The sequence below is a fragment of the Triticum aestivum genome, chromosome 3D (assembly GCF_018294505.1).
Source record: "Triticum aestivum cultivar Chinese Spring chromosome 3D, IWGSC CS RefSeq v2.1, whole genome shotgun sequence".
Classification (NCBI taxonomy): Eukaryota; Viridiplantae; Streptophyta; class Magnoliopsida; order Poales; family Poaceae; genus Triticum; species Triticum aestivum.
Genome location: NC_057802.1, coordinates 28,831,791 through 28,859,615, shown reverse-complemented (window position 1 = coordinate 28,859,615; position 27,825 = coordinate 28,831,791). Strand labels below are relative to the sequence as shown.

At 47.3% G+C, this 27,825-nt stretch overlaps 1 long non-coding RNA gene and 2 pseudogenes across 2 annotated transcripts; all 3 read left to right on the top strand.

Moving 5' to 3' along the window:
- The first annotated feature begins 10,434 nt into the window (after nt 1–10,434).
- Nucleotides 10,435–20,028, top strand: LOC123073910 (RNA exonuclease 4-like; annotated as a pseudogene).
- Nucleotides 20,029–20,504: 476 nt separating this feature from the next.
- Nucleotides 20,505–21,081, top strand: LOC123073909 (ethylene-responsive transcription factor RAP2-3-like; annotated as a pseudogene).
- A 3,514-nt stretch (nt 21,082–24,595) lies between these two features.
- LOC123073908 (uncharacterized) lies at nt 24,596–26,037 on the top strand. 2 transcript variants are annotated; one of them, XR_006435788.1, is made up of 2 exons: nt 24,596–25,090; nt 25,243–26,037. It is a non-coding gene; the product is annotated as an uncharacterized lncRNA (long non-coding RNA). The 2 variants fall into 2 exon arrangements; XR_006435787.1 differs by having other exon boundaries at nt 24,596–25,148.
- Nucleotides 26,038–27,825: the final 1,788 nt, after the last annotated feature.

The window sequence follows — 27,825 nt, the reverse complement described above, 5'->3', positions numbered from 1 at the left end:
AAGTCCACACTTAGGAAATTTTCGACATACCTCGCCAGTTGCCCCCGACGCCGCCAGGCAGCCCGTGCTCGCCGTCGCCGCCCGCTCCTCATCGCCGTCGCCCCGCACCCTTGCCTCGACGGGTCGCCGCCCGGTGCTCGTCGCCGTCGCCCTGCCCCCACACGCCGCCCCGCCTCGTGCTCCCCTGCTCGCGCGCGCCGCCTCGGCGCCCCGAGCCCCCCTGCCTGGCCCGCGCGTGCTCGCCGGCGCCCTCGCCGCCCCCGCCCCCGCCGTCGCCATCGTCCTAGCCGCCCCCGCTGTGAGAGCCGCTGCCCCGGCTCTGTTTTTTTATTTTTATTAGTTTAATTATTTTGTTCATATGTGATGTATATGTGTATGTGGCTATAATGTATATGTGAACAAAAAAATTTGTATGTATGTAGATGTTCAAAATGTATGAATATATATGTCAAAAATGTTTTTTTGTTCATAGAAAGTTTTTTGTTCATATATAGAAAGTTTTTATATATGACAATGGATATATATTCGATATATATGAGAAATGATGATCCACATGGAAAAGTTTTATATATGCAAAAGTTACAATTTTAGAAAAGTTTTATATATCTAGCTAGGAAGGGAAGAAGAAGAAAAAGAAGGATAGGAAAGAAGAAAATAAGAAGAGGAAAGAAAGAAGAAGAGGAGAGGAAGAAGAGGAGATATAAATAAGAAGAGGAAAAAGAAGAAAAAGAAGAGGAGAAGAAGAAAGGAATAGAGGAGAAGAAGAAAAAATAGAAAATATTCTATTTTTTCTTCTTCTCCTCTATTCCTTTCTTCTTCTCCTCTTTTTTTTCTTCTTTTTTTTCTTCAATCCTCTCCTCTATTCCTTTCTTCTTCTCTCCTCTTGTTATTTCTTCTTCGTTTTCTTATGTTTTATTGGGTCTGTCGTCGTCGATATATACCCCTCCCAATAACTTCAACACGAGGGGGGATTACTTCAACACGAGGGGGGGTCGATATACCCCCTCCCCGATAACATTATTTTCCCGTGTATATATGTCGTCGTTGTCGATATAAGCCCCTCCTGATAACTTCAACACGTGGGGGGGGGGTCGATATACCCCCTCCCCGATAATATTATTTTCCCGTGTATGTATGTTGTCGTTGTCGATATTACCCCCTCCCGATAACTTCAACACGAGGGGGGGTCGATATACCCCCTCCTCGATAACATGATTTTCCCGTGTATGTATGTCGTCGTTGTCGATATAAAACCCCCTCCCGATAACTTCAACACGTGGGGGGGGGGGGTCGATATATACCCCCTCCCCGATAACATTATTTTCCCATGTATGTATGTCATCGTTGTCGATATATATAACTCCCTCCCAGATAACTTCGACATGATGGACGGTCGATATGTATACCCCCTCTCGACCGTGATAACTTATACCACGGGAGCACCCCCCAGCCCTCTCGCTCGACCAAAACTCTCGAGGACACCCAAACCCTAGAAAAAAACGATGTCGGTCTCCTACCCCCTCCCGCCGCGCCCCTACCCTTGAAGCGTTGCCTAGGCCACCCCAAACCCGGAATAAGCTAGGTCTACGTTTGCACTAATATATCCACCTGCTGTCATGTTTGTGTAATATTTGCCATGTTGTAATATTTGCAGAAACAATGGAGCACGGACGAGATGAGCAAGCAGAAGATGTGTTGGGGGACATAATCTTAGCCGGAGGTGATATCTTGTCGTATCTTAACGACAATGATGGTCTGGAAGAACAGGGTGAAGAAGCAGGCTGCGGTGATTGAAGAGTGGAGGAGGAAAGACATGATTATGATGGCTCCGGTGACCCAATGCTGGTGCAAGAAGGAGCCCGTGGTGACGGCTTCGGTGACCGAACAGAGTCCGGCCAGGTAAATATATTAGTTAAGCCTGTGCTAACTAGCTAATTGATGCATTCATTGTTTTGGTATGTACACATATTAATTAACACTCGTCTTTCTTCTTTTTTCTAGCCCTCCGGATCGAGCACAACTGCGGTAAAGAGACGAGGCCCGAAGAGAAAGTTGCGCTCGGATGAAAGGTTTGAGATCACAGCAATCGCGCGCGACGGCCAACCGATTGAACCCCTCCGGACAAAGGATGCTTTTGCTGCTCAGTGCGGGGTTCTATTTAGGGACAAGATCCCGATCAGCATCCACCAATGGTATAAGCCTAAGAAGGAAGACCCTGAGGTGTCTTATGTCAATGATATGCAGAAAGATGATCTTTGGACTGAGCTGAAGGCAAATTTCACCCTACCGCCAGAGGAGGATCCGGAGAAGCCAGTTATAGAGCAATTAATCAAGTCTCATGCTCTTAAGAAGATGGCAGACCTATTCATGAGGTGGAAGAATGAGCTGAAAACTTTTGTCGACGAAGAAGAGACACCAGAATTCGTCGGCCGGTATGAGAAGATCAGAGATCACTGGCCCGCATTTGTGGCCCACAAGACATCGGAAAAGAGTAAGAAGATGTCAGCGACAAACAAGCAGAATGTTGCGAAGAAGAAGCTTCACCATCGCACGGGGTCAGGTGGCTACCTCAAAGCCCGTCCTAAGTGGGCCAAGTCTGAGAGGGATCTGCTTGATAAAGGGATCGAACCACAGACAATGAACTGGCCAGACCGTTGCCGGACTTGGTTCTTCGGGGCTGGCGGAACCTTGGACCCTGTATCAGGGAGGTGTCGTTGGACGGACGAGCAACTTGCAATACCCGTCAAGAAGCTTAAGCACTATATCGATGCAGCGCAGCAAGGGACGTTCGTTCCAGACAGAGAGAACGACGAGCTCACAATGGCCCTCGGGAATCCTGAGCACCCTGGACAGACACGAGGCACGCCAGGCTCCGTTCCGTGGAAGGCTGGTTTTCCGGACGCGGGCGGTTACAAAACCCAGGAGAGGAGGAAAAAAGTGGAGCAGATCCAAATTCAGCGTCTGCACGAAAGGGTTCAAGGGCTAGAGGAACGACACGGTAATAGAGATGCCGAAACTGCCCCCGAAGCTACACCGCCATCTCAGCGTAGAAGCAGCGTGGCTTCCACCGAGCTGCCTCAGCTGGAGCATGCGGCTACTCCTAGCTACCCCGTGGATGCTATCACGGAGTCTCAACATTGCCACCTTTTGGCGGAATGGCAGAACTTGAAAGTCAAGGCGGCTGTTGGCTCTGTTTTACCTACTGAACCCGGCGCAACCTACCACTGCCGGCCGATTCCAGAAGGATATGCTAGGGTGATGGTGGATGAAATAACGGAGGGATTTGAGGACCTCCAGCTTGACCACCCTACCGGTGAAGGGGAGACTCGGCTGGGTTTAGCTCTGAAGACTCCATGCCTATGGCAGAAGGAGCTCATCAAGCTTCCGAACTGGACGACTCCGGCGAGTAAGGGCACTCCGCCTCCTCCTCCGCCTCCTCCTCCGGCGAGTGATCAGGGCACTCAGCCTCCTTCTCCGGCGCGTGGCGGCACTCCGCCTCCTTCTCCGCCAGCGCCGGCGCGCCAGGGCAGCCAACCTCCTCCTTCTCCGCCTCGTCAGCAAGGGCGGAAGAGACCCGCCGCCGCTGCGGCTGCTCCGGCGCGTCGTAGTCCTTCTCCTCCGCCTCATAAGCAAGGAAAGAAGACAGCCGCAGCCGCTCCGTCTGCTCTGCCGGCGTCTAGCAGTACAGCTGCCAGAGGCGGGAGGCAATACAGATTTGGTCCTTCTCTGAAGACTCCAGAGAAGTTACCATATGAGAGGACCGAGGAGGAGAACGCGAAGATCGTGCGAGCCGAAGTGAAGAACTTCTTTGAAGGGGTCAAAGCAAAGAAACATCCACCTCCGGAGGAGAAGGTAGATCCGGTGAAAGCAAAGCGCACTCTGGCTGCCCTGACAAAACCACCAAAGTCTCCGCCAAGAGGCAACTATGAGCGCGTTCTTGGAAAGGCATATGCCGAAGCGGAGCGGTCGGGAAGTACTGTCAGTGATAAAAGGATGAAAGAACGACGATCTGGGAAAAAAATTGCCCAGCTCGGCGAACAAGCGAACCAATCGTGCCCCCCGCTCAAGGTGTCAAAAGACATCGTCGCTAATGATCCCGGTATGGTGCCCGGTTATAGCAATCTTGGAGATTACCTGCCCGACGATGTACATTATGAAATCATGGAGGTGGACAACCACAAATACCATTACGGGAAGCCTCTCGTCAAAGATGTCAGATCTCTAAGCACGATGATGCGAAGACTACATGATTGGTACATGAAAACCTGCAGAGAGTCTGATGGGATGAGTACTTTGACGCTGAGAGTTAAACCGGAGCATGACCTCGTTGGAATTGAATTGCTGAATGTTCCATTTGAGGATTTCTTCCAGTTTTACAATCTAAAGTCCCTCGATAAAACAACGATCACTTGCTACTGTCTATAAGTAGTACTACTTCTGTCATTAAGTCTCTCTATATAGGTCAGCTCTTTCATTGCATGTATTTATACTTATCCTCACTATATTATGCAGATTGAAGATCGCCGAATTGAAGAAAAGACAAATCGGTGATATTGGGTTCATCAACACAAATCTCATAGATGCATATACGGTTGAAAAACATCCCAAAGAAGCCGAGGCCAACTTGCTACAATCGTTGGTATTAAATCAAAAACTAAGATATCATACTCTTTCCTTACAACTTCAAGTGAGTGTTATTGTCTTCTGCATATTCGGTTTCCCTTATTTGTCCAGGTTATGGTAATGTAATTGATGACTTATGCATGCATGCGCAGCTTCCACTATATTCTCCTAGAGATTAAGCTTGAGCCGGGAGTAGTAACCGTCTTAGACTCGAGACGAAAAGATCCCCAGGACTATGCGAACATGACTCAAATGCTCCAGAAGTAAGTTAAATCGATCATTATCCACCATATCAGCAACTTTGTTCATTTCCTGATATCAAGTAATTGTTTTCTTTGTCTGGCAGGGTTTGGAGAAAATTCACCTCAAAAGCCCCAGGACTGCCGAACCAGCTGCAATTTAGACACCCGAAAGTAAGTACTATAGTAGCATGTTCCGCGCATCTCCTAGTGATTCAAGCGCTAGTTTGATCAATACCATTTAGCATGCTTGCTTATCAGTTTGATTGACCTCTATTTCTTGTAAAGTGGTTGTGGCAGCAACCCGGGAATAATTACTGTGGATACTACGTTTGCGAGTCCATCCGCTACCATACCTGTGAGCGGGGCTACACTGAAGAACAATATGAAGTGCGTAAGCAATAATATTCACAATTTTATTTTATTACCATCATTTGTGTTGAGTTTCATTTATTCATATATATATGTATTGACCCCCTTCTTCAAATTAGATTTTTCGGAAGCGGGATCAACTCCTAGCAGAAGATCGTATGCGAGAAATTCAAGAGGAATTGGCGGCATTCTTCCTTGACCACGTGATCGCTGAAAACGGAGAATACTATGTGGACCCTGTGTTCCTATAATATAATTAGGAGATTGTATTGTAAGAGATAATTATTGTATATATGTAGCCGGTAGTGTCGGATAGATATACGAGAACTTGTTGTTCGACCAATATCTCGGAGAAGGAGAGGTGGTCGATATCACTTCTCTCTGTCTGCATATATTCATGACGATCTTCTGTTTCCTTCATTTGATTACTAGCTAGCGTGTCTACTCCTCTCCATACGTATATAGTACGTAGCGTCGACCAAGCACGGAGATAAGAGAGGACACTTCTCTCTATTAATTAGCTAGCTAACACAATATATGAAACACCTAAATTAACCCCCCAAAACCCCTAAACCACCCCCTTTCAAAAAAAAAATCTCAGCTCCTGCTAGGGGCTGACGCGTGGATGCCTACTGGTCCCGGTTGGTGGCACCAACCGGAACCAAAGGCCCTCCTGCCTGGGCTCCCCGCACCGGCCACGTGGACGGCCTTTAGTCCCGGTTCGTGTAAGAACCGGGACTAAACGGCTAGGGCATTAGTAACGACCCTTTAGTCCCGGTTCCAGAACCGGGACTAAAGGCCCTTATGAACCGGGGTAAAAGCCCCTTTTCCTACTAGTGACATGACCGAGACACGTCTCCGGTCAATAACCAATAGCTGAACCTGGATGCTCATATTGGCTCCTACATATTCTACGAAGATCTTTATCGGTCAAACTGCATAACAACATACGTTGTTCCCTTTGTCATCGGTATGTTACTTGCCCGAGATTCGATCGTCGGTATCTCAATACCTAGTTCAATCTCGTTACCGGCAAGTCTCTTTACTCGTTCCGTAATGCATCATCCCACAACTAACTCATTAGTCACATTGCTTGCAAGGCTTATAGTGATGTGCGTTACCGAGAGGGCCCAGAGATACCTCTCCGACAATCAGAGTGACAAATCCTAATCTTGATCTATGCCAACTCAACAAGTACCATCAGAGACACCAGTAGAGCACCTTTATAATCACCCAGTTACGTTGTGACGTTTGGTAGCACACAAAGTGTTCCTCCGGTATTCGGGAGTTGCATAATCTCATAGTCATAGGAACATGTATAAGTCATGAAGAAAGAAATAGCAACATACTAAACGATCAAGTGCTAAGCTAACGGAATGGGTCAAGTCAATCACATCATTCTCTAATGATGTGATCCCGTTAATCAAATGACAACTCATGTCTATGCTAGGAAACTTAACCATCTTTGATCCAACGAGCTAGTCAAGTAGAGGCATACTAGTGACACTCTGTTTGTCTATGTATTCACACAGGTACTAAGTTTCCGGTTAATACAATTCTAGCATGAATAATAAACATTTATCATGAAATAAGGAAATAAATAATAACTTTATTATTGCCTCTAGGGCATATTTCCTTCATAAGCTCCACCCGTGGGGTTTAGCCTTCGGCAGCCACGTATCAGCTGACAATACGCGAAACTTCTGCACGCCAAACTGACAATTCAAGGCATAGTCCATTGTTCAGTTGTGAAGAAGTCTAATCCTGTTGCTTTAGGTGGAAGTTCAACTTAACAGTCTCCACTGAAATTTCTGATATATCAAACATTGTTTGAAACAGTTGACAAACTTATGTGCCTCGAGATCTGGTGGGGGATCGATGGATTATGGATATTCTTAGGCCCATATAAGACACTAATCCTTGGTTAATCTTGAGGCCCATGTATGAGATCGCAGGTGGTGGGAAGTTTAGTCCCACCTTGCTAGTTGAGGAGAGTTGAGACCCCTTTATAAGGGCTGCTCTACCACTTGCCATTGGGAGCTTGGGAAGAGGAGTGGTACACGCGCGCTCCTCCTCCGCCGCCCATCACGACGCGCGCGCGCCGCGGGTTGCTGGTTGCAGAAATGAGCCGAGCCGAAGCTTATTTTTGCTGCTCAGGAACGGATTAATTAATTAGGGATTAATTAACGAGTCGCTAACAGGTGGGCCACTGTCCGAGACGTTGGACTGTGGGCTGACTTGCGTTGCTGGGATTCGTCGACTCTTGCCGGGAGTGCGACCCTTGCTGGGAACGACGACTCCCTTGCCGGGAGTGCGTCGACTCGGTCGTGGGCTTCGGCCCAGGCCCACGACTTCCTCCCCGACGGACTATATAAGAAGGCTCTGGCGAGTGGAGTAACCTAGTTCGGTTCACTCACTCCCTCTCGCGTAACCTAGCCGTCATCTACTGTTCCTCACTCTGTGCTGCCTCCGGCGATCCCATCCCGACGACCGCGTGCACGGCTGGTCGGGAGAGCAGGTGCTTCCGGAACCCTGTCGTTCGAGAACCTGCCCGGGAAAACGGCAATAAGGTTTTTGGGGAGCGTCTCGACGCGACTGCTCCCGATCCGTCCCCAACTCCGTCCGCCTCTGCTTCCACTACTTCCCCTGCATCGACACCATGGCCGACGACGCCGCCGCCAAGAAAAAGGCCACGGACGACGCCGAGGCTACTGCTGCCGCCGCTGCATTGGCCTGGCCAACCCGAGGGTATGATCTGTTCATCCCTCGTTTACTCATACTTGTGCTGGCCGTATATATGCTGCTCATAGATGGTTCGCTTCTATGTTCTGTACGTGCTAGTATGTTTAGGAAAAGCTATGAGATGCATACCATTTATGCCATGCTTACTGTTTACTCGTGGATTAATCTAATCAAAAAAGTGCTAATATTTCCAACACATCCTGCACCGGTATGCATAGGCCAATGTTTTTTTTTTGAGAAACTGCTTTTTTTCATGGTATATGCTAAACTTAGCTTTGGTGAGATCCATCCAATATGCCGTTTGTTGTGCTCTGCAGACACCTTTGGGAATCCATTCAACATTAATTTTCAGTCACAGAGACAGCAAAACAGATGCCCAGAACCAGGACCAGGAGAATGAGATGAGGACATCTCCCATCACAAAGCTCAGCCGGAGAGGGTATGTTCCCAGGATATCCACGCAGATCCCATTAGTGTGCGGCTCTCCGCCACCGCCAAAAGACGGAGCCAATATAAGACGACGATGATTGTCGTCTGCCCGACGCCGCAGCGGCTACCTACCTGCCGGCGTGTGCATGTCGGTCGATCTCCGGCCGGAATCCCAATCCAATCTTTCCGTCCGCGGCATCCATATGCCGGGATTGGGTGGGATGTTCTTCTTGCCTTTTCAAACCGGATATTTTGACCAGAGTATCTATTCTCATCATCTCTTTTTCTTTCTGCAAAAAGCAAATGCTGGGTGTATGTTGAGGGCATCCTGGTGTCTATGTTCTTTCTTCTATCTTTGAGCACATAGCTAGCTAGCTAGTATCCTGAACCATGAATATGCTGCTGCCGACTTTGCATCATGATATGGTGTCTGATGCTGCAAAAAAGAAAGTTGATATCATGTTTTTTGTCGCTCTTGCTCATGTAGAAGTATACTGTGCACTATCTAGGCCCGTAGCCGTTGGAGACGCTGTCAGGAACCCGAATGCCATCCGTTTTGCAGCTATATAAATAGCCGTCCCGGCCCGTCCGTGTCTTACAGCCCAATCAACCAAGGGAAACGTTTCAGAACGGCACGCCGGCCGAACGATTCGGCCGGTCGCGTCGCATGCGCTCGATCAACCTACAGCGATCGTGTGTCTATCCCACGCGCTCTTGTGTTTTTTTCTTTGTCTTATCTTCTTTCTTCCACCTCAACCGACTACCTCCTATCCTCTTTCCCCGGCAAGCACCAACAGCCTCGTGTGCAGCTGTGCGCTCCCTCGTGGTCGCTGCAAACCAGCATAGAAACCCGATCCCATGCCCTTTTTGCTGCAACCTCGTTGCCATGGCAGCACCCTCGCGCCCCGCACCTGTCGCCATGCCCGCGCGTGATGGGGGCCAGGACCGGATGCTATGAGCTGCAAGCCAAGCGGTGCGACGAGCGACGGCCGACACCGCGCAAGTGGAAAAGAATTGCAACTATTGACAGAAATGTTTCGACAGTAGATATTAAAGTTTCAATGATAGTTGGTTTTTGCTACTAGCGCCGAAGATTTTTGCTACATCCATCAAGGCGGAGCTGAACCTTGCAACAGCGGTGACGGTGATTTTGCTGCAACCGTAATCGGTTTTTGCTACTATAGGCGAAGTTTTTTGCTACATCCATCAAGGCGGAGTTGTGACCTCGTGACGGCGACGATTGTGATTTGCTGCAACCATAGTCGTGTTTTGCTACGACCGGCGAAGTTTTTTGCTACATTCATCAAGGCGGAGCTGTGACCTCGCGACGGCGACGATGGTGATTTGCTGCCACCATAGTCGTGTTTTGCTACGACCGGCGGAGTCTTTTGCTACATTCATCAAGGCGGAGATGTGACGTCGCAACAGCGACGATGGTGATTTGCTGCCACCATAGTCGTGTTTTGCTACGACCGGCGAAGTTTTTTGCTATATCCATTCAACGGCATTGATTGACTGGTGGGCGTCGTCAACACAATTCCGTTCAGCGAGCATCAACGGCGAGGGGCAGCGGCGTAGCTACAACCAGAGCTACAACCGTCGCCACTGAGAGCTGCAACCGCAGGTGGAGCTGTTGCATGGGTCGAGGCAGCGATGAGGACGACCGCGAGGGTAGGGACCGGCAACGAGGACGGCCGGCGAGGGTGGGGACCGACGATGAGGATGGCCGGCGAGTGTGGGGACCGGCGACGAGGACGTCCACCGGAGTGGAGCAGCGCGAGACGGCTAGATGCAGGGAGCTGCACGAACGTAAGATGCGTGAGGAGGAAGAAGATCTGGGGCGAATCAAATTTTTTTTGCTAGATCGAACGGCCAGGAGTAGTGGCATCCTGCGGCTAGTGCCCGACCGGCACAAACTTTGGGCCGGCACGCCGGCGCTGATCACTCGCCATCAACCAACCAGCCAAGCACAACGACTACGGTTTGCTGCGTCTCTGCAATTGCTTAGGTGACTCACTCACTGCCGACCATGGACAACTCTTCAGATGCTCACAGGTGCCCACTGCTCTATCTTCTCCCCTGCCATGCTTGGCCATTTTTTTCAGTGCATGCAATCTTTAATTTGTCAGATCATTCCACCAAATTTCAGCACATTTTGTTTCTATGACATGGCAACATGGCAAGTTGAGATTACATTTTTTCGACAAAGAGAATATATTAATATCGCGAATATACCAATTACATTCAGTCTCTGCAACAACGAAATGCCCTAAAAACATTACAGATGCACACAGCCAAAAAATTAAAGAAGAAGAAAAATAAAAAAATTAAAGTTGAGATTACATTGTACGTTATGTTTTTCCCTTGCATGTACGTACATGACTACGTGTGCCACATTGTCCGATCACACGTACGGCAAAATATATACGTTTTCTTCTTGCTGACGACGAGTTCTTGGGCATGCAGCCGTCACAGGTGCGCGGCCAGTGGCGGAGGCAGGAATAATTTCTAGGTGTGGCGAAGTTTATGAATGAAAAAAAATCATGTACAACTCAACTATGGAAGAGCCCTCTAGAATATTAGATAAATATTACTTGGTGTTCAACAAATACAACCAAAATCCAAAATTTAAGTGTGGGCACTCTACATACCTCATTTGATGAAGATTATATGGATGATTGATTGCCAATGTATCATCTATATTAACTAGACTGGCATAAAGATGACCTATAAAGCATAAAAACCACAGATAAATCATGAATTAATAACTGGTAGGATATAATGATAGAAACCACATTATGCAAGTGAAGATAGTTTGAAAGAATACATACCCAATGAAGTTTTACTTTCATTAAGTAGAATGTGGCAATGACATTCTTCTACTGGCTTCAGCAAAAATACACATTAAATCTGTAGAAACCACAAGAAACATTATTAATTAGTTAGTGAACAATTGAATAATCTTCGTTCATGTGATTCGAGCAAGCAATATGACAATTCATCTGATGCGATCACGGGGAAGAAGGACAATGAAATTACATCTTTCATTACATACTTAATCCTTTTCTTGGGCGGCGTCATCTGCAAACCCTAGCGGACTGGGTGAGTCGCAGTCTTCGCCGATCGCGGCCTCTCGGTGTCCTTGTCACCGGTTGCCGCCTCGCCGGTCGCAGGTCCCGTCCTGTGCGCCCACAGCCTACTGACTGCCGACTGCCGTGCGCCCGTGCGGCGGTGCCCTAGCTAAGCGATGCCGCCTCTCCGTCTCTCGCGAACGAGTCCTAGGCAGCCAAGCAGGCGAGGCCGAGCAGTCGTGCTTCGGTGCTAGTGCTACGTGAACGAGTCAGCCCATGGTCACGGCCCACCACTCAATAGGCATCAACCAAGCCCAACACGAGGCACACGCCCAAATCCTGAAAATTGTGCTGATGGGCTAATACTCCCTCTGTTTTTATTTAGTCCGCGTATTAGCTTTCGTCACAGTCAAGCTTTGTAAACTTTGACCAAGTTTATAAAAAAAATATTAACATATACGATAACATATCAATACCATTAAATTTATTATTGAATGTACTTTCACATCATATAGGTTTGCTATGGTAAATATTTATATTTTTTTATAAACATGGTCAAACTTTACGAAGTTTAACTTCAGTCAACTCTAATATGCGAAGTAAATAAGAACGGAGGGAGTACTAGTCGTATATATACGTATTTTCACGGCAGTTTAGGTATGGCGTTCGCCAAACCACACCAGATTGCTAGCTTCGCCCCTGTGCGCGGCGTGCAACCGTTATTTCGGGGCTGTTTGGTTGCTACTCTGAGAAAAATCTGCCTGGCAAGAGGGAAGCCGGACACTGGCCTGAACCTTGTTTGGTTGGCAGTCTGAGCACTCTTATAGCTAGCCTGACCTGACCACACAGGCACACAATTAGCCGGAGTCAGGCCACCAAAATCAGAGGCCTGAGCTTCAGGCACACACATGCAAATAGTCACTCCGTCCGGAAATATTTATCCTAAAATGAATGTATCTAGACTTATTTTAGTTATAGATACATTTATTTTATCCATTTTTAAGATAAATATTTCGAGGCAAAGGGAGTATATTTTAATGGTTGATAAATGTACTTTAGTGGTTCACCCATGTTGCATGCAGCTAGCAATCATTGCATCGTACCATTCTTTATTTTCTAAGGCTCAGGCACGAACCAAACAACATTTGGCCGGAGCTACCTAATGAGGTTAAAAGCACAACAATCTCAGGCTACACTTAGGCACATAATTTTCTCAGGCATGGTGCTCAGGGCACCAACCAAACAGCCCCTTCAACCGTATGGAGCACCTGGTGGAGCACATGCAGTCGTCGCACCACTCCCACCACGAGCCACGCTGCTGCGTCTGTGGCAAGCACTGCCGCTCCCTCGACGCCCTCCGCGACAACCTCGGCTTCGGCGCCTCCCTGCCATCCAAACCAGCCTGCGCCACCGCCTTCCAAGCCCACGGCTGCCCGCTCTGCCTCACCGTCTTCCCCACCTTTGCCGCCCTCCGCGCCCACCGCCCCGCCTGCAAGCTCTCCGACGCCACCCATCCCTCCTCGGTGCAGAGCTTCACCCGAAGCATGTCGAGGGTGGGCGCGCGAGGCCGCCGCGGCGCGGTGGCGCTGGGGTGCAAGATGGTGGGCGGCGGGAGCAACGACACGCTCGACGTGTGCGCGCGTGTCTGCGTCGTTGATAAGCAGGAGGCCATCCTCTACGAGAGCTTCGTGAAGCCCCTCATCCCGGGGACGCACTACTGGTACGAGACCACGGGGATCCGGCCCGAGCACCTCCGCGACGCGCTGATACGTCTCCAACGTATGTATAATTTTTTATTGTTTCATGCTATTATATTATCTGTTTTGGATGTTTAATGGGCTTTATTATACACTTTTATATTATTTTTGGGGCTAACCTACTAAACAAAGGCCCAGTGCAAATTGCTGTTTTTTGCCTATTCCAGTGTTTCGCAGAAAAGGAATATCAAACGGAATCCAAACGGAATGAAACCTTCGGGAGAGTTATTTTTGGAACAAACGTGATCCAGGGGACTTGGAGTGGACGTCAAGAAAGAAACGAGGAGGCCACGAGGCAGGAGGGCACGCCCAGGGAGGGCAGGCGCTCCCCCCACCCTCGTGGCTCCCCTGACCGACTTCTTTCGCCTATATATACTCATATACCCCGAAAATATCCGAGAGCGCCACGAAACCCTATTTCCACCGCCGCAACCTTCTGTACCCGTGAGATCCCATCTTGGGGCCTTTTCCAGCGCTCCGCCAGATGCGGAATCGATCACGGAGGGTTTCTACATCAACACCATAGCCTCTCCGATGATGTGTGAGTAGTTTACCACAGACCTTCAGGTCCATAGTTATTAGCTAGATGGCTTCTTTTCTCTCTTTGGATCTCAATACGAAGTTCTCCTCGATTCTCTTGGAGATCTATTCGATGTAATTTTTGCGGTGTGTTTGTCGAGATCCGATGAATTGTGGGTTTATGATCAAGATTATCTATGAAAAATATTTGAATCTCCTCTGAATTCTTTTATTTATGATTAGTTATCTTTGCAAGTCTCTTAGAATTATCAGTTTGGTTTGGCCTACTAGATTGATCTTTCTTGCAATGGGAGAAGTGCTTAGCTTTGGGTTCAATCTTGCGGTGTCCTTTCCCAGTGACAGCAGGGGCAGCAAGGCACGTATTGTATTGTTGCCATCGAGGATAAAAAGATGGGGTTTATATCATATTGCTTGAGTTTATCCCTCTACATCATGTCATCTTGATTAAAGCGTTACTCTGTTCTTATGAACTTAATACTCTAGATGCATGCTGGATAGCGGTCGATGTGTGGAGTAATAGTAGTAGATGCAGAATCGTTTCAGTCTACTTGTCACGGACGTGATGCCTATATACATGATCATGCCTAGATATTCTCATAATTATGCACTTTCCTATCAATTGCTCGACAGTAATTTGTTCACCCACCATAATACTTATGCTATCTTGAGAGAAGCCACTAGTGAAACCTATGGCCCCCGGGTCTATTTTCCATCATATAAGTTTCCAATCTATTTTACTTTGCAATCTTTATCATAAAAAATACCAAAAATATTTATCTTATTGTCTCTATCAGATCTCACTTTTGCAAGTGGCCGTGAAGGGATTGACAACCCCTTTATCGCGTTGGTTGCAAGGTTCTTATTTGTTTTTGTAGGTACGAGGCGACTTGCGTGTAGTCTCCTACTGGATTGATACCTTGGTGCTCAAAAACTGAGGGAAATACTTACGCTACTTTGCTGCATCACCCTTTCCTCTTCAAGGGAAAACCAACGCAGTGCTCAAGAGGTAGCAAGAAGGATTTCTGGCGCCGTTGTCGGGGAGATCTACGCCAAGTCAAGACATACCAAGTACCCATCACAAACTCTTATCCCTCGCATTACATTATTTGCCATTTGCCTCTCATTTTCCTCTCCCCCACTTCACCCTTGCCGTTTTATTCACCCTCTTTTTCCGTTCGCCTCTTTTTCGCTTGCTTTTTGTGTCGCCGTGTGTTAAATCCTTTGTCGTCATGGCTAATCCTTCTATCATTGTTAGTACTCCCGATCATGAAGTTCTTAATTTTAAATAAAGGGAGGGAGAAAATCTAAAAGATGCCTGGCATAGAATTTGCAATGCTCAGAAGAGATCTACTAGGAAGCAATCTACTTCCGTTCTTCTTCGCAATTTTTATGTAGGCATCACTCCTTGGAACAGATATATTCTTGATACCATTACCGATGGGAATTTCTTGGGTAGCCATACTTTTGATTCTTATAATGCTATGATAGATTTGTTTGGCCCACCACCTCTTTTGGTTAATGGAACTTTTTTTACTTTGGAACATGTGATGCAAAAGCTTGAAATTATTGAAAATAAAGTTGCCACTGTAGAGTTGATTGCAATTTGGATAAAAAGATCCACAACCAAATTACCCAATATGGATCTAAGGTAGGAGTTACTCTGAATTTTTTTAAAGAAAAGGAACCTATAGTTAACGAAAGAATAGATCAAGATTCCACAAGAATTGGTAAACTTGAGGATATTATTACCAACTTAGAGTCTGCCTTTTCATCCGTGAAAAATACTCCAACTCCTCCTACTACCAAAGTTGCCAAATTAATGTATGTTCCTAAAAATAAGGGTGAATCTTCTAGTAAGGAAAATGCGGATCTCAAATCAATAAGTGTTCACCCCAACGTTTTCGCTATCATTAAGGAACCTTTTGCTACAAATGAATTTCTCGATTTCTTGCCTAGGAGTTTGATCATTAATAAAAAGAAGGAAACTCCTAAGGGTTATAAGTGTTCTATTTAAGAATTGCATACCAAAGATGATAATACGTAGATCTATTCTTGCCTTTATGGCTGCTAGGGGTGTTAAACGATAGCGCTTGTTGGGAGGCAACCCAATTTTATTTTTGTTTCTTGCTTTTTGGTTCTGTTTAGTAATAAATAATTGATCTAGCCTCTGGTTAGATGTGGTTTTATGTTTTAATTAGTGTTTGTGCCAGGTAAAATCTAAAGGATCTTCTTGGATGATAGTTATTTGATCTTGCTGAAAAAGTCAGAAACTTTCTGCTCACGAAAACAATTGTTAAAAATCACCAGAACATGATAAAATACTGATTCCAATTGCAGTAGATCAATAAACAAATTATCTAGGTCTTCCTATTTTGGTAGATTTTTCTGAGTGACATAAGTTTGCGTTTGATACAGATTACTACAGACTGGTCTGTTTTTGACAGATTCTGTTTTTCGTGTGTTGTTTGCTTATTTGATGAATCTATGGCTAGTATCGGGGGTATGAACCATAGAGAAGTTGGAATACAGTAGGTTTAACACCAATATAAATAAAGAATGAGTTCATTACAGTAATTTGAAGTGGTGGTTTGTTCTATTTCGCTAACGGAGCTCATGAGATTTTCTGTTTAGTTTTGTGTTGTGAAGTTTTCAAGTTTTGGGTAAAGATTTGATGGATTATGGAATAAGGAGTGGCAAGAGCCTAAGCTTGGGGATTCCCAAGGCACCCCAAGGTAAAATTCAAGGACAACCAAAAGCCTAATCTTGGGGATGCCCCGGAAGGCATCCCCTCTTTCGTCTTCGTCCATTGGTAACTTCACTTGATGCTATATTTTTAGTCACCACATGATATGTGTTTTGCTTGAAGCATCTTGTATGATATGAGTCTTTGCTTTTTAGTTTACCACAATCATCCTTGCTGTACACACCTTTTGGGAGAGACAGACATGAATCGGAATTTATTAGAATACTCTATGTGCTTCACTTATATCTTTTGAGCTAGATAAATTTGCTCTAGTGCTTCGCTTATATCTTTTAGAGCACGGTGGTGGTTTTATTTTATAGAAATTATTGATCTCTCATGCTATACTTATATTATTTTGAGAGTCTTTTAGAACAGCATGGTAATTTGTTTTGGTTAAAATTTTAGTCCTAACGTGATGAGCATCCAAGGTAGGTATAATAAAAAAAACTATCATATAAAGTGCATTGAATACTATGAGAAGTTTGATTCTTTATGATTGTTTTGCGATATAAAGATGGTGATATTAGAGTCATGCTAGTTGAGTAGTTGTGAATTTGAGAAACACTTGTGTTAAAGTTTGTGATTCCCGTAGCATGCATGTATTGTGAACCGTTATGTGATGAAGTCGGAGCATGATTTATTTATTGATTGTCTTCCTTATGAGTGGCGGTCGGGGATGAGTGATGGTCTTTTCCTACCAATCTATCCCCCTAGGAGCATGTGCGTAATACTTCATTTTGATAACTAATAGATTTTTGCAATAAGTATGTGAGTTCTTTATGACTAATATTGAGTCCATGGATTATACGCACTCTCATCCTTCCACCATTGCTAGCCTCTCTAAAACCGCGCACCCTTCACCGGTATCATACACCCACCATATACCTTCCTCAAAACATCCACCATACCTACCTATTATGGCATTTCCATGGCCATTCCGAGATATATTGCCATGCAACTTACCACCGTTCCATTTATTATGACACGCTTCAATTGTCATATTGCTTTGCATGATCATGTAGTTGACATTGTATTTGTGGCAAAGCCACCTTTATAATTATTTCATACATGTCACTCTTGATTCATTGCATATCCCGGTACACCGCCGGAGGCATTCACATATAGTCATATTTTGTTCTAAGTACTGAGTTGTAATTCTTGAGTTGTAAGTAAATAAAAGTGTGATGATCACCATTATTAGAGCATTGTCCCAGTGAGGTAAGGATGATGGAGACTATGATTCCCCCACAAGTCGGGATGAGACTCCGGACTAAAAAAAAAGAAAGAAAAGAGGCCTTAAAAAAAGAGAAAGGCCCAAACAAAAAAAAGAGAACATGCTATTATACCAAACGGAATTATAGCATTCCACATCAAAAATTCTGTTTTTATCATTTACCTACTCGAGGACGAGCATGAATTAAGCTTGGGATGCTTGATACGTCTCCAATGTATCTATAATTTTTGATTGTTCCATGCTATTATATTATCTATTTTGGATGTTTAATGGGCTTTATTATACACTTTTATATTATTTTTGGGACTAACCTACTAACCAAAGGCCCCGTGCAAATTGCTGTTTTTTGCCTATTTCAATGTTTCGCAGGAAAGGAATATCAAACGGAATCCAAACGGAATGAAACCTTCGGGAGAGTTATTTTTGGAACAAACATGATCCAGGGGACTTGGAGTGGACGTCGAGAAAGAAACGAGGAGGCCACGAGGCAGGAGGGCGCGCCCAGGGGGGCAGGCGCGCCCCCACCGTCGTGGGCCCCTCGTGGCTCCCCTCACCGACTTCTTTCGCCTATATATATACTCATATACCCCAAAAACATCCGAGAGCACCACGAAACCCTATTTCCACCGTTGCAACCTTCTGTACCCGTGAGATCCCATCTTGGGGCCTTTTCCGGCGCTCTGTCGGAGGGGGAATCGATCACGGAGGGCTTCTACATCAACACCATGGCCTCTCCGATGATGTGTGAGTAGTTTACCACAGACCTTTGGGTCCATAGTTATTAGCTCGATGGCTTCTTTTCTCTCTTTGGATCTCAATACAAAATTCTCCTCGATTCTCTTGGAGATCTATTCGATGTAATTCTTTTTGCGGTGTGTTTGTCGAGATCCGATGAATTGTGAGTTTATGATCAAGATTATCTATGAACAATATTTGAATCTCCTCTGAATTCTTTTATGTATGATTTGTTATGTTTGCAAGTCTCTTCGAATTATCAGTTTGGTTTGGCCTACTAGATTGATCTTTCTTGCAATGGGAGAAGTGCTTAGCTTTGGGTTCAATCTTGCGGTGTCCTTTCCCAATGACAGCAGGGGTAGCAAGGCACGTATTGTATTGTTGCCATCGAGGATAAAAAGATGGGGTTTATATCATATTGCTTGAGTTTATCCCTCTACATCATGTCATCTTGCCTAATGCGTTACTCTGTTCTTATGAACTTAATACTCTATATGCATGTTGGATAGAGGTCGATGTGTGGAGTAATAGTAGTAGATGCAGAATCGTTTTGGTCTACTTGTCACGAACGTGATGCCTATATACATGATCATGCCTAGATATTCTCATAATTATGCACTTTCCTATCAATTGCTCGACAGTAATTTGTTCACCCACCGTAATACTTATGCTATCTTGAGAGAAGCCACTAGTAAAACCTATGGCCCCCGGGTCTATTTTCCATCATATAAGTTTTCAATCTATTTTACTTTGCAATCTTTACTTTCAATCTTTATCATAAAAAATACTAAAAATATTTATCTTAGTGTCTCAATCAGATCTCACTTTTGCAAGTGGCCATTAAGGGATTGACAACCCCTTTATCGCGTTGGTTGCAAGGTTCTTATTTGTTTGTGTAGGTATGAGGCAACTTGTGTGTAGTCTCCTACTGGATTGATACCTTGGTTCTCAAAAACTGAGGGAAATACTTATGCTACTTTGCTGCGTCACCCTTTCCTCTTCAAGGGAAAACCAACGCAGTGCTCAAGAGGTAGCACGTGCCCACGGTGAAGCAGGCGACGAGGCGGGTGCAGGACATCCTCCTCAACGGCGAGCAGTCCTACTCCTACTCCTCCCGTGGCGCCGCCCGGCTCCTCGTCGGCCACGGGCTGGAGCACGACCTCTACGCGCTGGGCGTGGACTACCCGGCGCACCTGAAGCTGGACACGGCCACGTACCCGCCGCTGATGAAGACCAGTGCCAGGCTCATGAGCAACTCGCTCCAGTATCTCACGCGGAGCTGCTTGGGGTATGACATACATACCGGCGGCCACCATCACCCCTACGACGACTGAGTGGCCGCCATGCGCCTGTACAAGAAGCTGCGCGCCATGAGCCACCTGCACCTGCACTGCCCGCCCAAGGACGACAATGATGAGTCCATGGTCAAGACCTTCCCGGCGAGGAGGCAGCGAGACTCGAGCGCATGTCGCCGGAGGAGCTCCTCGCGATGTCCAAGCCCTACTACCAATGTTGGTGCCTCGACGACGCCCGGCGATGCTGACGGCAGCCGCTCCCTACGGAATCGAATAGTACTTGGTGTTTTTTTATTTGAGGAATATCGCGCTTTATTGATCAAGAATAATCAATAGAGAGTTCCTCCCGGATACAATCCGGGGTTACATGAAAAATTGAGTCACTAAAGGACTCAAAAGATCTAGTTAGACTATGTGCCGCAATATTTGACAAACGATTTACATGACTAAGAGCATCTCCAGCAGCCGCGCCAAAAGAGCATTCAGCGCGCGCGCTCCAGTGGCAGCGGGAAACAAGCACGCATGATAAACGTTTGCGCGCGCGCGGGAGAAAGCAGTCGGTCGCGCTGTAGATTTGGCGCCCCGCTTGCGGCGCGCCAATAAATTGCGGCGCTCGCCACGCGTTCCTCCACACTGCCACGCGCGCATTTTTCCCGCCTCCTCGCAGCTTCCGCTGCTTTCTCACCGTTTCCTCGCCGCTTCGCCCCACCACCACCGCGCCATGATGCCGCCGCACCGCCGAGGAACTTCAGGCTACCGCGGTGTCCGCGAGCGCCCCAACGGCTGGTACTACGCTGAGATCCGGTCCGGCGATGTCCGGTTCGGCCTCGGCACGTTCGAGACCGTGCACGAGGCCGCCCGCGCGTACGACGCGGCGGCGTGGCGCCTAGAGGCCTCCGTCACAGATGAACTTCCGGGAAGTCTACACGCACGAACAGGCGCAGGCCATCGCCCCTCCGCCTCGTCTTATCATGGACCAGGACCGTGCGGAGCATCGTCGGCGGCAGCGCCGCCTCCTCATCGCCGAGGAGGACGAGCGAGCCATGGCGGAGTGGCGCCGGCGCCACCCGGAGGCCATCGCGAACGAGCGCGCCTACTGGGCGGAGAGGACGGCAAGGCGCTGCGCGGAGCGGGCGGACCGGCGTCGGCGGAAGGCTCTGGCCTTATCGCAGTGCGATATCGTTGAAGCAGGTGGGAAGTTGATCTTCACGTTAGACGATGAACGTTGCGATGACATATGGATCGATACCTCAGACAACACCACCGAGGATGATGATGATGATGTGGACGACTCGGAGTAGTTCTAGCTGCACCGTAGTTTATCTAGTTGCACCGTAGTTTAATATTATGTAGTTGCACCGTAGTTCTCTTTATCTATCTATGCTATGAACTAAAATATCTTTGTATCGTTTTTTATCTATGCTATTATCTATGCTATGAGAATTATGTATGCACCGTAGTGTTTGTGCGAGAGCACGTGCGCTGCATTTTAGGGCGCTTGCTGGAGCTACGCGCGCGCGCTGCATTTTAGCGCGGCTGTTGGAGCCAGCGCTGCCCGCCACGCCAAACCAGGCGATGGGCGCGCTGCAAAGTGGGTTTTAGCGCGCCACGCGTTGGGCGCATGTTGGATATGCTTAAAGCGAGCGAACGAGAAGAACAACGCCATCTCCTTGATATCAGTAGTGATGAGCCCGACCGGCGAGCGATCAACAGTCAAAGCATTGGTTCTCTGGATAACGGACAAACAGTCTGACCGGAAAATGGCCTTTGAAAATCCTTCCTGACGGGTGAGAGCCACTGCTCGTAGCGCCAGTGCTTCAGCTAATTCTGGGGCTGTAACCTCGTCAACATGCTCGCGGCAAGCCAGCAAGCAATCTTTGATGTGGTTCATGATTACCATGACAATGCCAATCCATAGAGACTACTTGAAGAGTGCAGCATCCACATTAACTGCCACTACATATGCTGGCGGCAGAACCCATTTAACTGAAGACACTGGGGTATCACGCTTAGAGGCAATTGCAATCGTATAACAATTCTGCACAATGAAGTTAATATAAGCCAAAGCTTTCTCAGCCACTCTGTGAGGAGGCATCCTAACATCATTGTTTCTTGCATCATTACGGGCCTCCCAAATATGCCAAATTGTTACTACCAAAGTCGTGGCCTCAAGAGAGGTCGCATGCTGAATAAAATTAAATAACCACTGCTTAGTATGAACAAAACCTTTGCGACATATATGGAGGTCTAAACTCTGCTTCACCACTAGCCACACCTGATGCGCGAAATGGCAAAACGGAAAGAGATGCTCAACCTGTTGGGGAACGCAGTAATTTCAAAAAAAATTCCTATGCACACGCAAGATCATGGTGATGCATAGCAACGAGAGGGGAGAGTGTTGTCCACGTACCCTCGTAGACCGTAAGCGAAAGCGTTATGACAACGCGGTTGACGTAGTCGTACGTCTTCACGATCCGACCGGTCCTAGCGCCGGAAGTATGGCACCTCCGCGATCTGCACACGTTCAGCTCGGCGACGTCCCACGAACTCTTGATCCAGTTGAGTGTCGCGGGAGAGTTTTGTCAGGACGACGGCGTGATGACGGTGTTGATGAAGTTACCGATGCAGGGCTTCGCCTGAGCTCTACAACGATATGACCGAGGTGGAATATGGTGGAGGGGGGCACTGCACACGGCAAAGAGATCAATGATCAACTTGTGTGTCTATGGGGTGCCCCCCTCCCCCATATATAAAGGAGTGGAGGAGGGGGGAGGGCCGTCCCTCTATGGCGCGCCCTGGAGGAGTCCTACTCCCACCGGGAGTAGGATTCCCCCCCCCTTCCCTAGTTGGACTAGGAGAGAAGGAAGGGGGAGAGGGGGGAAGGAAAGGGGGGCGCCGCCCCTCCCCCCTTCCTAGTCCAATTCGGACCAGAGGGGGAGGGGGCGTGCGGCCTGCCCTGGCTGCCACCCTCTCTCTCCACTAAAGCCCATTAGGGCCCATATACTCCCCGGGGGGTTCCGGTAACCCCCCGGTACTCCGGTATATGCCCGAACTCTCTCGAAACCTTTCCGATGTCCAAACATAGTCATCCAATATATCGATCTTTATGCCTCGACCATTTCAAGACTCCTCGTCATGTCTGTGATCACATTCGGGACTCCGAACTACCTTCGGTACATCAAAACACATAAACTCATAATACCGATCGTCACCGAACGTTAAGCGTGCGGACCCTACGGGTTCGAGAACTATGTAGAAATGACCGAGACACGTCTCCGGTCAATAACCAATAGCGGAACCTGGATGCTCGTATTGGCTCCCACATATTCTACGAAGATCCTTATCGGTCAAACCGCATAACAACATACGTTGTTCCCTTTGTCATCGGTATGTTACTTGCCCGAGATTCGATCGTCGGTATCTCAATACCTAGTTCAATATCGTTACCGGCAAGTCTCTTTACTCGTTCCATAATACTTCATCCCGCAACTAACTCATTAGTCACATTGCTTGCAAGACTTATAGTGATGAGTATTACCGAGAGGGCCCAGAGATACCTCTCCGAAACACGGAGTGACAAATCCTAATCTCGATACATGTCAACCCAACAAACACCTTCGGAAACACCTGTAGAGCATCTTTATAATCACCCATTTACGTTGTGATGTTTGATTGCACACAAAGTTTTCCTCTGGATATTCGGGAGTTGCACAATCTCATAGTCTGAGGAACATGTATAAGTCATGAAGAAAGCAGTAGCAATAAAACTGAAACGATCACAGAGCTAAGCTAACGAATGGGTCTTGTCCATCACATCATTCTACTAATGATGTGATCCCGTTCATCAAATGCCAACACATGTCTATGGCTAGGAAACATAACCATCTTTGATGAATGAGCTAGTCTAGTAGAGGCATACTAGGGACACAGTGTTTTGCCTATGTATTCACACACTAGGACAAATGCCCGTGCGTTGCAACGGGCGAAAAAATATCGTAAAACTTGCTCCGTGTGGCAGTACACGTCAATTTTAATATACATTTTTGATAAACATCAGTAATAAGTTTATACTATTATTGCTTTTCGAAATATGAAGTGTGGACGTAAAGAAGTCACCCTAACATCTGATAGAGGAGTAGTGCTGCATAGAATAGTCTAGTAATCAGCTTTGTATTTTATATTTCGGAAAACACAAATATTCCTTTACTTTTAAATAACTAAAAAAGCATATTTTATTAGAATTGAAACATGTTTTGAAAATGAATATTTTTTTGAACACAAGTTTTTTGTGAAAGAGAATTTTTTAAATTTGTGATCAACTATAAATGATTTTTTAAAATTGAACATATTTTGGGAAAGCGTGAAAAACATGAATTTCGAGCAATATTGAAAAGCATGAATTTTTTAAAACAAGAAGAATTTGAAACACTCTTTGTCTTTAAAAAAACACACGCTCGGTGTCTGCAACGAAAAATGGATTGTTGGGTCCATACCATGTAGTATAAAGTTGAGAAAGTCGTAGGGATGTCCTTTGATGGCGCCTCCTTCAGCTTAGTACTATCATCAGGTGAAAGAAATGGTGTAATTGTTTTCAGCAGGATATACAAACTGTGGAATTGTTGTATACTATTCGAGAGTAAATCGGTGCTCATTTTTCTCAAAAGAAGTAAATCGGTGCTCATATATTTAGAAAGAAAAGAATTGCAATCGATGCTAGCACGCATGGCAAGCTCCAGCAGCTTCTGGTCGGTGCAGCCAATAAAGAAAGCAATCCACACAAAAGAAAAAAAAACCCCGAGACCACTACTCCGTGGACATCGCCATTCCTCCAGCAGCGCTGCTGCTCTTCTTGCTCTTTCTGTTTATCCATCCACATCCAGTGCGCCGACAAGCCCACCCATCAGCGGTGCTCTCCTTCCTCTCATCTCTATCCGTGCTCTAGCCACACACCACCCACGCGCCCTTCTTGCTTCAGTCGACGGCTCCTCGTTCCCCTCCCCTTCCCTCCTCCACAACTAACCAAGCACCGCCCTCTCACGGTTCACGTTCGTCGGGCGGTTGCAGCGCGGCTCCTGTTGGCCGAGCCTGCGCGCGGGGGCTGGCTGGGCCGATGGCTGAGGCGCGGCAGTGGTGGCCTGCTCACGGTCGAGCTCGGCGGCTACTTGACGGGGCCGCGTGGATCTGCCCCGGGGCTCCGGGCTCCGGATCTGCGTGGTCATGTCCACCTCACCCTCCGACGGCGCCTTATTGCGGCGCTTCGGGCCCAGATCTCGCCGGTTGGTGCGTAGATGTGCGTGCGCTCGGCTTAAGGTAGCGCAAGGATGATGGGGTAGCTTGGATGGTGGCCCGTGCAGTGTGCGGCTGCCCTGTGAGCCCCGAGTTTTCTCTTTCGCGAGAGCATCCATCTATTATGACGGACAAATCTTTGTTCAATTTTTCTGAATCTTCACCTCGTCTCTCAGCAGAATGCAGGCGTCCCACGATGACGATGCAGGGGGGTGCAGCATCTGGTCCAGCATGGCGCGGAGGCCGGCGGCGACGACCTCGTGGCTCTCTCAGCAGAACTCGGGCTGCGCCGCGACGCCAAGCCACGCCTGCACTCTGCCGTCATTTGGACGCATGCCATGATGGTCACGCCCTCAAGCTCCAGCACGAGCCCCGCCTTCCCGCGCCGCGCTGCAGCCCGCGTTCCTCTCCTCTGACCGCACACATCGCGCCGCTGCCCGAGTTACTCTGCTCTGACCGCACCCGACGCCCGCGCCGTCGACCCCTTCGGCCCTCGCCACGCCGGCGACCACCAAGAACCCCACCACCTCCTCGCCTCCGTTTGCTGCACGTCGCCAGGAGCGCCGCCACCCTCCTAGGAGCCCCGTCGCCGTTCCCCTATGACCCTCGCTCGATTACTTGGCTTCTGCGGCGTGGACTCCGGCGCCAAGCGGCGGTGAGTGGCCGGCGGTGGAGTCTGAGAATGGATAAGAGGCAGTACTGCGGGCTGAATTCCAACCACTGCAGGGGCTATTTTGCAAAAATGAAACATACTCTCAGGAACACACTTTATATAGGACTGCGGGTTGAATTCGAATAAATACAGGGGCTTTTTTGTAAGAACGACGGACGACGGACGAGGGTCGGACGAAAGAACGACGTAATAGGGGAAACGAAACCTTACGTTTCTTTTAGATAAGTAGAGATGTACTAAGTTTTCGGTTAATACAATTCTAGCATGAATAATAAACATTTATCATGACTTAAGAAAATAAATAATAATTTTATTATTATCTTTAGGGCATATTTCCTTCACAACCCGCTCCTCTCTGCTATAGGAAAAACATGCCCCGTGCGTCCGATGGCTAGCTGTCATACTGCCTTACAACGTGGCCGTTAAATAAATCATTCTAGGGAAGGGCGTATTGGCTCCCAGGAGCATTTGCTCTCGTTGAACAGTACCTCGAAAACAGTAGTAAAATGTATTCAAAAGATTCTGAATTTATTTTGTGGATGTTCGTGTTAGTGTCACAGGCATGCTTGACAATTTTCATGCAAAACGAAGCAGTAGTGTTTTGTCGGGAAAAAAATTTAAGGTGACATTTTGGGATAACATTTGGTGTTTGATTTGTTTGTTTGTTTTTTGCATGGGCCAAAATGTATAATGTTTTTGCCTAACACTTTACAGGTAGCATTTGGATGTGACTATGAATACATAAAAAAATTGTTGAGATTTTCTTAACATTTCAAAAATCATTTTTCGCGCGTAATTCGTATCATTGAGTCGATGCAATTTGTGTGGCTAGGTAGGTACTTCCTCCGTTTTTATTTACTCCACATATTAGATTTGATTCAAGTCAAACTTCATAATGTTTGACTAAGTTTATAGAAAACAATATAAATATTTATCATAAAGAATCTATATAAGGTGAAAGTACATTCATTAATGAATCTAATAGTATTAATTAATTATTGTATATGTTAACTTTTTTGTTTATAAACTTTGTCAAAGTTTACAAAGCTTAACTTTGACCAAAGCTAATCTGCGGACTAAATAAAAATGGAGGGATTATCCATTACCTAATCTATACCTAATAATAATAATAAATGGGCAATTCCTTCAGGGAGGGTGAGCGATGACGACAGGCGGCGACTCGCGAGGGAGAAAAGTGAAGGGAGAGGGGGTCGTTGTCTCTACGTTTTCACCCTCCACTACCGTCCTTTGTCAGTACAATCCCGCTGCAACAAATTTTTTCACGTTTTTTTCTGAGGCAAACAAATTTTCCACGTGAATGCACAAGAAAACTGCCTGGTTCACTGGGCCCCATGATTAAACGAGCCCACCAGTCATCTAGCACAAACACAGCAGCTGAAGTAGACAAGGAAGCAACGGCTGATGGTCTGCCAGCAGCCAAAAAAGGATGCTGAATAAGAGCATCTACAACCGGACACCCCAAACCCACCTCAAACGCACGGGCGGATGGCTCGGTCACGAAATTTTGACACAGACGGGTGCCTCAGACGGGCCTCAAATGCCCAGAATGGCAGGCACCCCTCATATCCAGCCCAAATATGTGGCAGATATGGGGGCGCTCTGGCTCGCCCAGGTGCGTCCGCCACGTCAGGCCCGACCCATGCTGGCCCACCCGACGCGCACTTCACTCCACTCCCCTCCTCTCTCTCCTCCGGCACCCAAGCTCACCTCCCACTAGTAGAAAACAAGGCTTTGGTTGAGGCATGGGTAAGGGCATTAATCCCGGTTCACTCACAAACCGGGACCAAAGGGGGCATCAGTCCTGGTTCGTGAGGCCAGGGCGCTGGCCGGGCCTCGGGGGCCATTGGTCCCGATTTGTCTGACCCCTTTGGTCCCGGTTCCAGACACGAACCGGGACCAATGGGCCTCGCTCCTGGCCCACAACATTTAGTCCCGGTTGGTGGCTGGAACCGGGACCAAAGGTATGTCTTCTGTCCCGGTTTTGGCCACAAACCGGGACTAAAGAGAGGCCTATATATACCCCCTGCCCGCGCACTGCTCTGTTCTCACTGCTCTGTTTTTTCCC